We start from the raw sequence: 6,338 nt of genomic DNA on the forward strand, positions 1-6,338 counted from the left end.
ATTATTACCCCACCACTCGCACTGGCTTACTCTTTGCTCGCCGCTGTTCTTCAGACCGTGTGAGCGACTCCGTCAAGCAAGAGCAAGCGCACATCGTTAATCATCGTTGTCGTCTTTACGTTTCGTTCAGGGTGGCGGAGAGGTCGGAAGAGAACGTGGTGGTGATCGGGAGCGGGCTCGGGAAGCTGTGCTGTGCGGGGCTCCTGGCGAGGTACGGGTAGGACATGGAGGTGATCGGGAGCAGGCTTGGGGGGCTCTTCTCCGGCTTCCAGTCCAGAGGGCCCCAAGACAACCCCCTCACCCAGGTCTGTCACCCTCCATTGGTTCGGTTCCTCTCCTTCAAACAACAACAGAGCAGACAACAGGGAGATTCTTTCAGACAAATTAACTGTTCGAAGTCTGAACTGAACTTATGAACAGAACAGGATTGCCAGTTCTACATGCAGAATTGCGGTGAGAGCTCGAGGCTGGTCTTATCTCTGATGCAATAATTATTGACTGGCACTCCAGCCCCAAGCCATCAGGATTGCTGTATTATGTTGCTTGATTTATTTTCCTTGATTGTCCGAAGTCTGAACTGAACATCTGGATTTCTTGATTATTGCTAAAAACGTTGGGGGTTCCTAGGTAGTTTCTACCTCTATAAGCATTACTCAGTCACTCTCCATGTAGAAATTTTTCTGATAGAGATTATGTTGTGCAATATTTTGTCCTGCATTCAGAAATTTATTTTTGGAATCGAGCCCTTCTTGCCGTCATATGCTTGTGATCTCTTGAGAAAGCTTGCTGTGCTACTTGTTACAGTAAGCCACATTTTGTTCTCAGATACTATGTGCTGTAGTAATCTTGTTCTAAATAATAAGGATCCTTTCAGACTTCAGTCATTCGTTGTTGGATTCTGTTCTTATAGCTGCTGCTGCATATGATTTCCGAATCTTGGCATGCGAGCTTAAGCTGTTCTGCTTGCAATGTCACAACATCCCACATATCTAGATTGCTCTGGTTGGTTACTTCTGATGCCAATGCCATCTATTGTAGTTTCTTGCGATGCATCTTTATTATCTCTGTTAAGAATTGAGTTACGCTTCAGTAATGTATTCTGTACTGAACTTCTGAATTCTTCTGATAGCCAATCTGCTACTGTTTTCCAATAAGTACGATCTGAACTGAGTTAAGTTTCTTGCTATGATCTGAACTGAGCTATTCTGTTACTTGCTGCTAGCAGATTCACGATGGAACCGTCCGGTTCAGGAGCAGCAGAACCGGGCGAGGACGGCCGCGACCAAGAACCGGCCCATGAGCGCTCCTACGCCCCCTCCAATGGAGCCGGACCCGCGGTGGCGGAGACGAGGGAGGCGCCCAACTCATCTGGACTGGAGTGCGTTCCTGAGCGTTTCTTGGTTTCCTCTTGCGCAGTTCAACTCGTTGCGCGCGGGAGAGGCGATGCATAAGAAGGAACTGGTATGACCTTACTACTCGCTCGCTCTCTTGTGATTTGTTGCCCAATCTTTCTGGTGTGATAGCATGCTTTGCACTTGATAGGAGGCGTTTCTTGATTTGTCTATTTGGTGTGATAGCATGCTTTGCACTTTTGCTGCGAGTGAAAACTGTGGAGATCATGTCTTGGCAGTGCTTGCTGTCATATTTTGGCAAGAAGAAATCTTGATGCCAAAATGTATCAGTTTCCATTGTAGATGAATGTCATTACAGTAGTTTCCAATCTGGCTGGCACTTGGCACTCACTACTAGCTTATATTTGGCTTAACTTAAAGCAATAGGTTGGCCTCTCATTTGAGGTTAGTATAGTAGGAGAGATACTTCTAATCTACTTGTTAGACATTGCAATGGGATCTGCAATAGTTCTGTTTGTTTATGATTATTCTGCTTTGTTCAACACATGATTTACACACTGAAAAAACTGGTTACTCCTGTAGCATTTGAACTCAGATTTCCATACACTACTGTTTGTGCATTTGAGGAACTTGGCTCCAGAGTGTGTCATCACCGAGGTACTGTTAGATAGAGCATCTGTTATTGGTCTTTCACTTGCGTGTGAGATAGTGTACAAATTAATTGATGTTTTGAGTTGGCGGTCAAACCAACACTTTGTTATCATACTAAATCGCATGGGTTGCATTGTATCATCTGGGTAGTCGCAACCGAGGACTAGTTGTTCAGACTTAGGGGGGTATGTTCTTCTGATTTGTGATGCTGATGGGACTTCTGCCCATAGCAGTTGTCGGTTTAGTTGGACTGAATTAGTGATACATAGCATTAAACTTAGGAAAAGTACATAGCTGACTGGGTGCATAATTAATCTGTGTACTAATGATTGTTTCCTGTCTCTTGTTGATGCTGACGTTCTTTCTGTTCGTTTCATCCACAGTAAGCAAACACGACGCCATCCATGAGCCTCGTCGCGAAAGGGCTGCTCCCCTTCGGAGCGCTCCTCTCGAGCGGCGGCGTCGCGCAGAGGCCGGTGTCCGTGACCGCCTCCCTCGAGCTCCATTGTTAGCAGATGTGTCATTGTTTTATTGTGCAATTATGTCCGTTCTTGCTATATTCCTGTGTAAGGAAATGTATTCATGAGATGAGTTATTGTGTTATGTAAACCTGGAAGATGTATTATGTGATGTTATATGATGGATGATTTTAATTCAACTTGGAGTTTTGATTAGAATATGAAATAGTGTTGGATTTAATATTGGATAAATAATTGGGTTGGAAAGGTCCAACAAATAGAAATGAAACCAAGTTCTGGAACAAAAAGTTGCTGAATTCAAAAATGAAAAAGGCCAAATCTTAAACTCGATCAAATGTATTTGGGCATTAAAAGGCCAGGGCCCAAATTATAATGATAAAAAAAATTCAAAAAAAAAATGCTAAAGTGGCTGTAAATGGGCTAAGGCCCAAAAATAAGCCCAATAAGAAAAAGCCAAAAAAATAAAACCAACCCATGTGATCAATTGAAATGGGTTGGGCTGATTTCAACCATGACGTTTTGATTTCGTCGTAATTTTCCCACGTAATACTGCCACATAGGACTGGGTTTGATTACCAACGACGATATAGGATCGTCGTAAAGGTTACGACAATCCATGAATCGTCGTAAAAGTTACGACGATTTTGTTCAAAACGTCGCTCATGTTCATTTGTGACGCTCCGTTTTCGACGCTTGGTTTTTCGTCGTGAGATCAACGTAAATTAAAAACCGTGACGATGTAGCGACGAAAAAATAGCGTCGTGTATTAGCATATTCCTTGTAGTGCCTCTGCACTGTTAGGGTATTCCCAGATTACCCTGGAGCTGAGGAGCCAATCCATTGGTCTTATGGATTGGGAGTCACTGTTGACATGGCAGTACAAGATGCTGCCTATTCAATGCTGACCATCATGAGGGCTAGACATGCACTGTTGCAGAACTCAGAGTTCTGCTATGTTCCTGCCTCTCAGCCAGGTGAAGAAGGATACCTCAGTGGGGTCTACTTTGATTCCTCTATGGAGGATCCGCTACTGCAGTCCACTGCTGAGATGCTAGAGAATAGAGACAGGGATGCTCGTGCCCTTCATATGGAGCTTTATGCTACACGTGCCCGTCTATGGATGGCTCTGACATAGCTGGCACCTGTAGTTCAGACAGGGTATGAAGATATGGAGATGCTGAACCCTGTTAGGAACCATCTTCCAGCTCATGTTGACTGGCCTGCTATAGGAGGAGTCACCCCTCTTCGGGGACCTCTACTACCACCAGTCAGGGGACCAAGGCCACACCCGTGTCCTTATGGATCCCAGGGGTCTCAGGCTGGAGTATTTCCTGATCCGCAGGTTGTGCTTCCAGGCCATGGAGGCAATCTTTATGAGATGTTCTACGCGGATGCCTGAACCGTGAGTGGAAGGATAGTATGGTAGTAGCTGTACTTTCACAGTCCTATGTGACTTGTGAAGTATGCTTGTGTCGTGAAATGAATTCCGGAGGCATAGATAAATAATGTATAGGAAGCTTGTAAGCCTGTGATGAGTAGTTTCATATTTTCCATAGTTTGCTCTTTGGTTAAGGTTGTACTGAACTATGTAATGGTGTGTATGAACCATCGTGTATATATAGCAGTTGCTTGTTACTATGCTGTTCGGATATTCATTTCCGCATTCCATGTGTTCAGTGCATTCTTAATCCATAGCTAGCATTGATGATGATATTGGTCTAAGCTGTGAGTTTGTTTGTCAGGATGGTGTTCACCAGGTTGAACCGTGCCCCTGCTCATGAGCAAGGCGAGGGTAGTTGAGCGTCGCAGGAAGAACTGCCTCACCCGCCCTCTCTGGCGGAAGTTATGCTTGAGGCAGAGAGAAACAAAAGGGAGACCAACCGACTGTTAGAGCGTATTGAGCAAAATACGGCTCGTCAGCCTAGGAATGATGCAGTGTCCCTCAATGACTTTGTGAAGCTGAATCCTCCAAAGTTCCATCACTCCGTCGATCCCCTCGATGCTGATGATTGGCTGGGCAGTATTTCACGTAAGATTCGCTCTGCGAATGTTTCTGAGGCCGACAAGGTGACCTTTGCGGCGTACTTTCTGGAAGGACCCGCCAATCTGTGGTGGGAGAACTTTGAAGCTATGCGTCCTGCTGAACCAGCAGCCACATGGGCAGACTTTAGTGCAGCCTTCCGTCTGCACCATATTCCAAAGGGCCTGACGGACAGAAAGAGAGAGGAGTTCTGTGCATTCACCCAGGGAAAGTTGACCGTGGATGCCTATAGCCGCGAGTTCGGTAACCTCGCCCGCTATGCAACAGAGGAGGTGTCTACTGATGCCAAGAAGCAAGCAAGATTCCGTAAGGGTATGAGCCCTAAGCTTCATCGTGATTTGCGCCTCCACGAATGTACAAGCTTCCAAGCCCTGGTCAACAAGGCGATCAGTGCCGAGACTGGTCATACCGACTATGAAGCCACAAAGAAGCACTCCCGTGACTTTGGCTCATCATCTGGTTCCGCGTTTCCAAAGCGCAGGCTGTGGGTTCCAAATAGTTCTCTACTGCCAAGATACACTCCGAGGCCATCCTATGTGGTGCCTCAGACGAATCAGACCAACCCTCCAGCAAAAACCTATGGTGGTCCAGCTAGCAATGCTGCACCACGTGCCAATCAGGTAATCTGTTACTATTCCCGTGAGTGTCCTCAGAATGTGGGTGCCAAGCAACCCGGAAAGTCCGTTGGGCAAGACAAGTCGGGCAAAGCTTACTATGTGAAGCCAACTCCTGCACGTGGCCGTGTGAACGATGTTTCAGCAGAAGAAGCTGCAGAGGATCCCGACGTCATACTGGGTACGCTCCTTGTTAATCATCACCCAACGTCTGTTCTTTTTGACACTGGGTCTTCTCATTCCTTCATTTCAGAAAGTTATGCACAGTTGCATAACATGTCTTTCTGTGATATGCCAATCCCATTGGTTGTCCAAACCCCTGGTAGTAAGTGGAAAACCTCCAGGATAACCTATGACAATGAAATTCTAGTAGAGATGCTAGTTTTTCTAGCATCATTGATAGCCCTGAAATCTTCGGATATCAATATCATCTTGGGTATGGACTGGATGTCAGCACACTATGCCAAGATTGATACTCATTCTAGAAATGTTCAGCTTACCCATCCCTCTGGTGAGATAGTCAATGTCTCTACTCGAGTTGCCAAATGCCAACTCTATTCCCTCAATGCCAACCCTCTTCTGGAACTTGAAGACATTCCGGTAGTCCGTGACTTTCCGGATGTTTTTCCAGAGGAACTCCGAGGAATTCCACCTGACAGAGATGTAGAGTTTGTGATAGATCTTGTTCCGGGAACCGTTCCAATAGCTAGATGACCATATAAGATGGCACCCCTGGAGCTAGCCGAACTTAAGAAGCAACTAGATGAGGCCTTAAATAAAGGTTTCATTCATCCTAGCTCTTCTCCTTGGGCTTGTCCCGTCCTCTTCGTCAAGAAGGAAGACATAATGGATCGGATGGCTGTATATTACTGATGAGTTAATCTAGTCACCATAAAGAACAAGTATCCGCTCCCTAGGATCAATGATCTGTATGATCAGCTCGCTGGATCCTCCGTCTTCTCAAAAATGGATTTGAGGTTGGGATACCATCAAATCAAGATCAAGAACGGGGACATTCCAAAAACGGCTTTTGTCACTCGTTATGGCCAATACGAGTACACCGTCATGTCCTTCGGTTTAACCAATGCCCCAGCCACTTTCTCTCGCTTGATGAATTCAATCCTCATGGAGTATTTGGATAAATTTGTCGTAGTATACCTCGACGATATTCTCATCTACTCGAAGAATGAACAAGAACATG

General features: G+C 45.6%; 1 long non-coding RNA gene across 1 annotated transcript; it reads left to right on the forward strand.

Moving 5' to 3' along the window:
- The first annotated feature begins 243 nt into the window (after positions 1 to 243).
- LOC123410294 lies at positions 244 to 1,437 on the forward strand. The gene is made up of 3 exons (XR_006613019.1): positions 244 to 305; positions 421 to 453; positions 1,226 to 1,437. It is a non-coding gene; the product is annotated as an uncharacterized LOC123410294 (long non-coding RNA).
- The last annotated feature ends 4,901 nt before the right edge of the window (positions 1,438 to 6,338 follow it).

The sequence above is a fragment of the Hordeum vulgare genome, chromosome 7H (assembly GCF_904849725.1).
Source record: "Hordeum vulgare subsp. vulgare chromosome 7H, MorexV3_pseudomolecules_assembly, whole genome shotgun sequence".
Taxonomy (NCBI): domain Eukaryota; kingdom Viridiplantae; phylum Streptophyta; class Magnoliopsida; order Poales; family Poaceae; genus Hordeum; species Hordeum vulgare.